General features: G+C 36.4%; 1 protein-coding gene across 1 annotated transcript in view; it reads left to right on the top strand.

The window, feature by feature from the left end:
- The first annotated feature begins 856 nt into the window (after positions 1-856).
- Positions 857-7353, top strand: part of LOC145665057 (DNA excision repair protein ERCC-6-like) — a 63125-nt gene continuing 56628 nt past the window's right edge. The window contains exon 1 of the mRNA XM_081732310.1: positions 857-1124. The gene's annotated coding sequence lies outside the window, so the exon portion shown is untranslated. The remainder of the gene's footprint in view (positions 1125-7353) is intronic.

Raw genomic sequence — 7353 nt, 5'->3', positions numbered from 1 at the left:
AAATAACTATCATATTTTTGGGTACATTTTACAAAAGCATCTTCTTGTATTGTGCCTGGATATTTTTGTTGACATTTTCGTACATCCTTATCGGACAATATGTTAAAAGCACACGATGCCAATGCACACCTATGCATAGCACGCTTTCTCCCACAATTTGCCACTAGAGTCGGTTATTTTCGAATTTTCCACGTTGCTGACCACAGATCGACTGGTTAGTTCCGTCGTCGACTGTTAGAGGCGCTACAGTTCGCCTTGTTTCCAGGTTTTCGCTGAGTTTACTTACGGTCTGTATATTCTAGTCTGTGTGGTTAGTGGTGGCTTCCGAAGATTTTTCCGTGGAGATAGGGAACTTACAAGACATGGGGCCATGTTCCATAACAGTTTGCGTTAACACAACTGAAAATCCAACAGTTTGCGATAGTAGGCATAGCAGTTATAAATGATTTTTGTAAATTCTGCGTTGCCTTACGCTCCGCAAATTTGCAAAGGTTCGTACGGAATAAGGGAGTCATTCCATACTTATCTTCGCAATATTCTGCGTACAGTATCGCAATGCAAAAATGGAAAAAGTCATTATAACTGCTATACTGGTTATCGCAAATTTTTGCTTGCGTTGACGCAACTGCGGAAATATTGGCAACCGTCTCTGGGCACGACTGGACATATGGCCCGGAGAATTTCATATCTCCGGGAATTTTTCTGGGTTTCTTTAGGGCATCAATTCAATGGTTACAGCTCCTCAAAATTCCTGGCTACGCTATTGCTACTATATTATTATTGTATTACTTTTCTTGGACGTGTACAAGTTTCAAGCAGTAGAATGTTCAATGTTTCTCAACATTGGTCGGTATTTGACAACATTGGTCACATTGCGCATGTTGTACGTAAATTGTCAACACATTTGGAAGGTTAAAATGACGGCAATTGTCCCAAATAAATAATTGTACAAAAAGCAATTATCAACACAATGAAATATTGTACATTTACATTCAAGATAAATATAATAGTGCATGAAATTGATTTATTATAGACATAATACTAACACGCACTGTTGTGTATTAAATCAAGTTACACAAAATGGATTAATGTCTGTGATACATAGAACGATGTAGAACATGCAGGTAAGTGTTAGTAAGAATATTGTTATAGTTGTTATTATGTTAATATAGAATGTGTTGTAAGCACAGGCTAATTTACTACATATTACCTGTGATTTCTACTACTACTATCAACAATTCCATCAATTTCTTATTCGGCTTCTGTTGTGTTAATGCATTATGCAATCGGGTTCATTCGAGCAGACGGTCCTACCAAATAAAAAATTTAAAGGTTCGTCTGCTCGAATAATGTGCTAACGAATCTCATCTAACAGAGAAAGCACCAATACTATGCTTATACGTAAAATTCACAAATGATGATAATATGACTAATAGCAGTGTCTTAGAGGCAATTTATCTAATTAAAAAAATCCAGTGCGTTACTTTTTCGGGAGTATGCCCCGTTGGGTAAACTTTACAATGCCGTGTCCTTACGTATACATAAGGGATTACACGGGATTAATTTTGGTAATAGTATACATGAGAACCCCCTGATCTGCGTTTCTTCTGTGTTCTATTACCACTTCTACATGAAATACCATACATTTTCTGGGTTAAGTTTAGAGTTACCCCTCCGCTTTTTATAAAAATCAGGAAAATTTACAGGAGAAATGAGGTAAGAAATGATAATTTGAAGTTTTTATTTGATGTTTAGGAATGTAAGTTCGGAGGGAGAGTTATGTTTAATACGAGAAAAGATATGTGGAAGTTAGTACTATTTGCCGGATGCGGAAGCATTGCGGAAGGTTTCAGCAGCATGGTAGTTGCAAAATATGGCGAATATGGCGAACAGGTGTAACGGATGCGCAAAAATAATGAAGAAAACCTTTTAAATATTTGTGAAACACACGGAGTACTGAAGTTAAGTGAAATGTAACAATTTTTAATACTTTAAGCACTGTTTTTTGTATGTTGCAAAGTCCAAGGGCAACTTCAGACTGGAGGGGCAACTCTAAACTTAAGCCCATTTTCTATGTAGTGCAATAGTAAGAAGTATCCATGTGCACAAGACATGCGATATGCGTTAAATCCCCCCCCCCCACACATAATCATAGATAAAGTACAAGGGCACTACACATGCAGATATAAAGTACAGGTACGTTCTTTTTTATTTTCGTATCAGTCGATAAGTAAATAAAAGTCGCTTTGTTACCCCCTTTGTAAGTTCGTACATACTCAATGAATAATCCCTAAAAGTATGAGCGTCCTGCTCCTTCGGGAACTGGTGCAGCTTCATGTATACTATATCCTTAATTTTAACAAAATGGATCCAAACTTCGTAAGCGGATGGCATTTAGTATCTCCCCCAAATCCATCGACGGGGCGGAACCGGAACGGAACCAGCTCCGTTCTGAACGATTACTGGGAATCCAAATGCACAGTTGAGCTCCTCCGTGGCTAAGCGGTTAGCGTACGCGCCTTTGGCGTTGGAGGCCCGGGTTCGATTCCCGGCGGGAGCTCATGTGGTTCGGATTCCACGTTAATCAGTAGGTCCACGTCTCGGCAAATTTTTACTTTGAGCCAAACAGTGACTTCAACCGATTCATGTGATCCGATTACAATTACTAACACAGTGAAAGTAATGTACGATGTTAAGAATTATACTATAAGTACAAGGGCCACAATGTTACTAAACATCAATTCAGGTGAAGCGGTCACTATGAATTTTCAGATCTAAATGGGGGGCTACAGTTCCAAGAAGTAACTGAACCTATAAGAACCGATTAAAGTCACAGTTGGAGTCAAAGTAAAGACTTACCCACGTCTCATATAGCCTCGCTGCTGAAAAGGGACGTTAAACTCAAAATCAATCAATCAATCAACCAAATGCACAGTTCCAATAACACTTAATGAAAACCCCGAAACACATCATGACACATTTTCACCAAACCACACCGTACTTGCCCACCGAATCCTCCCCCCCAAAAAAACTCATTTTGCGGGGAAGACCCGCCCGCACCACTCAAATATTCCCTTTAAGCAGGGTTGGCTATTTTAAACAAAAAAAACGAAAAATGTTCGTAAATGTGTAAGTGTTTGTAAAATTTTGATGAATACACATTTGTGGGTTATCATGTTTCTTTCCGGTATATTATTCGTATTATATTCAGACCTAAATTCCCCATTCATTACTCAAAAAGATTATACTACAAAAGCAACTTTTGTTTTTCTTCTAAGTTTATGAATGTTTGTTTTGTGATTTTTTATATTATGTAATTGCAGTTAAAGAAAAGATCTAAACATTGTTTTGTTTCAATAATGTTTACTATTGATAAAATACATCGAAATGTGTGTGTGTGTGGGGGGGGGGGGATCATACGAACCCCACGAGAGGCATTTAGTGAAGTATCTTTGTTGAAGCTCACGATGCTGGCACCACTTCAAAGCTGTCCCAAAATCACTCAACACCTCGCTTTGTAACAGGCGCAAATTCACAAACATACTTTACATTGCACAAAAGAACAAGTAAAAATAAATCATGATCATCTTCAATGCCCAAACTACAATAAAAGAAACATACACGTCTAACGACTTCATAGCTCAAACACTATAAGGCGTTAATCAATCACATGATATACGTTATCTAGTACTACAACAAACCATCAATGACTACATCAGAGTTAAGAAGAACGAACCGTAATCACTATCAAGTGAACCAAAGTCACAACCAAATGATTTGGGGAAGATATTAAATATCAGTCCCGTAAGCTAACTCAAACCTACTTTAGTCTGCTTTATCCTTTTAAAGCGGCCGTACGTATCGATGTGCAGCTAGAGCGTGTATTGTGAAGTTCACTCCTCCCCATCCCTGCATGTTCGTCATGTAATGGACAGAACTTTACTTTGTTAATTCAGTGCAGATTAAGAATCAGGAGTCATTATATAAGTACAATATTTTTTCCTTTAAAAAAATATCCTAGTAAATGTCTTTAGAGGTTTGCATATTCAAAATATAACATCATTGTGCCCGTCATATGCAGATAGCGTCAAGGTTCTAGTACGCCGGCCGCAACTCCATTGAGTCGTAATAAAAGAAGTAATTAACTTGGCTACTTACCCGCCTTCACTCGCTATTGCTCACTCCGCATTACTATGTAAATTGAGTATTGAGCTTAAAGAATTGAGTATTGACTATAAAAGAACCAATCTAGCCACTAACCAACTTTCACCTCTATATGCGGACGAGCATTGTAGATTCTTCCCGCAGATAGCAAGGAAGCCTAATTCCTATTTCATACTGTCTTCTGCATGAAATTTTTGCATCTCTAATGCATCAAAAATATCTACGCTCTATTGTTGATTTTTACTAGAAAAACTTATCACGAAAGTTTTGTTTTGGAATCCACCAGGCTGGATGAGAGACTGGGAGCAGTGGAATATTCTTATTATTCTACCCTGAAGGAGAAGGTAAATAATAAACAATGAAAGGATAATTCGTAAGATCATCCATACCATAAGGAGTTTTTCAATTGCTAGCCAAGTGCTTTAGACACCTAGATCAGCTGGCATACACAGGCAGGTACTAGAGAGGGTACCAAAGATTCTAGGTCGGTGATGTTTGAAGCTACCGATTTGAAACACCTTCGGTAAAGTGCATATGATATGAAGTATTTACAAGTTTATGGCTACGTATGGAAGTTCATATACAGAAAATTACATAGTAATAACTCTTAGATGATAATAATAATAATAATAATGATAAAAAACGAACTTGAAGATAAATTACACTTAAGAATCTCTGTGCTAAATAATTCAGATGATTTCAGATAGGGGTTAGTCGTTGTGATACATCCTGAAAATTAAACTTAAAGAAGAACTGATATTTGATTGATTTGTTCATTTGACGGAAATAGAAAATAGTACATGAGAATGACAAATACAAAAATTTCATGTAGAATTAAGGAATATGTCAGGGACCCTGCGAAGTTCGGGCCTATCAAGCACAAACAAGAACCAAATAGCCAACTATTCATTTCAAATAGATAAGAGTGGTTTTGAATCATATTAGGACGATAAATGCAGCGTTGAGCTTGGACAAAGGGAATTTGGATAGGAGATGAGACAGTATAATTGAGTAATTAAAAGTGTAGAAAAACCCTAAATGTTAATAGTTACTTTCAATATATATATATATATATATATATATAGTGTGTCTCAAAAGTCCCCTGATATAGGGGATCTGTGTTATTATCAGAGTTACAACAAAATGTTTTTTTAAAATCTAAAGTGAAGGAATTTTTTAAATCGGACGAGCCGTTTGAGCTGTACACTCTTTATGCGTCCAATGTTAAATGAAAATGCAACGTTGCCATTTTCCTGGACCCACAACACAAGTGAATGAAGTTACTGTCTTTTACGCTAACATGTCGATGGCCAGCTCCCATTTTAAACAGTAACTTCATGTTGTGGGTCCAGGAAAATGGCAACGTTGATAAAGATACAATGCATAAAGAGTGTACAGCCCAAACGGCTCGTCCGATTAAAAAAAAAAAATCCTTCATTTTAGATTGAAAAAATCATATTTGGAGACGGTTTCCCCTCTTACATTTCGTTGTAACTCTGGTAACAGAGTTACCCTATGTCAGGAGACTTTTGAGACACCCTATGTATATATATTAGTTGATCTCTCCAAAACCTTGACATCCTTTCAAGGATTTTTTTCAAGTTGTTTCAAAGATTCGTGATCCAGAATTTTACTTGAGTCTCTTCGTCATCAGTGTTTCATTTGTTCTTCGTTTTTGAAGTATTTGAAAGAAGAAAAGAATTCTTCAATTCATCGAATTAATAGTTCATTTGTGATCCCAGAAAATAGTACAAGACAGTTACCTAATTACAACAATTTTACAACTTATTCCAGGTGCATCACTTTGTAACAAGCAGTACTGTTATCTGTGCAACACACAGAGTTGTTGGAATTTTCTCTAGTTTTAGTAATCAACATACAGGTATTCTGCCATTATTGGCAGGCCACTTTCTGCAACTGAGAAGCTTTCATGATCGACGGTCTTCCGTTAACCTCTCCGTCTTCACGTACGATTTTTTCTATTTTGATATCGTCCAGTAATAAGTCTCCTTCGTCCCCTTCCTCTTTTTCCTTGCCACCAAACCCTCTAGCACGTCCCTCATGATACTGTTACTTCTTAGCCAATTGTTCCAACCAGTTTCTCTTCCTCTTCTTAATAATATCTAAAATTTTTCTTTTCTCCCTCACCATTTGTAACACCTTCTCATTCATTTTCCGGTCGACCCGGTTAATTCTGTTCATTCTTTCCACACCCACATTTCGAAAGCTTTCTTTTTTTTTTTTTTTTTTTAATCATTTTTGTGTAATGTTCATGTTTCTGACCCATACAGTACAATACTCAAAACGAATCATTTTACGAGTCTTTTTCTCAACTCATTATTCAAGGTCCCATAAGATAGTATTTTATTCCTCCCAAAGTCTTCTTTCGCCATTTCTATTCTTGGTTTTATTTCACGTTCACACTTCATACCATAAATAATAATACTACCCAGGTATCGTAAACTAGTGGGCTGTTCTATTTTCTCCCTTTGTACTTCTATTTTTGACACCGACCACTTCATTCTAATCACCACGGTTTTTGTCTTTCTAACGTTTATTTTCATCTCATATTCTTCAAAGTCCTTCTTCAAGTTTTCTAACATTATATTCATTTTCTCTTCAGATTCTGCAACAAGCGCCATATCATCTGTGAACCGTATATACCTAATCATTCTACCTCCCACCGAACCACAATTAAAATAATAATAATAATAAATAAATAATTAAATAAAATAAAACTTGGATTAACCTTAATGTGATTATAATTACTTTCCTCAATTGTGTTTATTAGTGCATGTCTAGTTTCATCAGAATTTGCCTAAAATATGTATTATCAAGGAATGATTGCTAGAACAGAATACCATTAAAAAATGTTTGGAAATCATGCGTAACAAATTTTGTTTCCACTTCATCAGACTCGCTGTGATGTGTTCAGTTGTAATTTATTATATAAAAATGAAAGGAATATTGTTTGTGATCGCGTCGTGGGGAAACGGTTGAACAGTTTGAAATGAGTTTTTGAATATAGTTACTACCCGCCTTGAGCTGGGTATTTATCTTATTACCAAAATTTGTGTAAAAAAATGCATCATGTCACGGGCCCGCCAAGTTAGGAATATGAAACTTGGTGTAGAAACTCCTCATTGAAAATAAATGCACAGGTGTTCCAGCGTTTATAATATTTTCATT

Source organism: Thermobia domestica, chromosome 11, assembly GCF_964235325.1.
Source record: "Thermobia domestica chromosome 11, izTheDome1.hap1.1, whole genome shotgun sequence".
In the NCBI taxonomy this organism is placed as follows: Eukaryota; Metazoa; Arthropoda; class Insecta; order Zygentoma; family Lepismatidae; genus Thermobia; species Thermobia domestica.
This window is presented reverse-complemented; position numbering and strand designations above follow the sequence as displayed.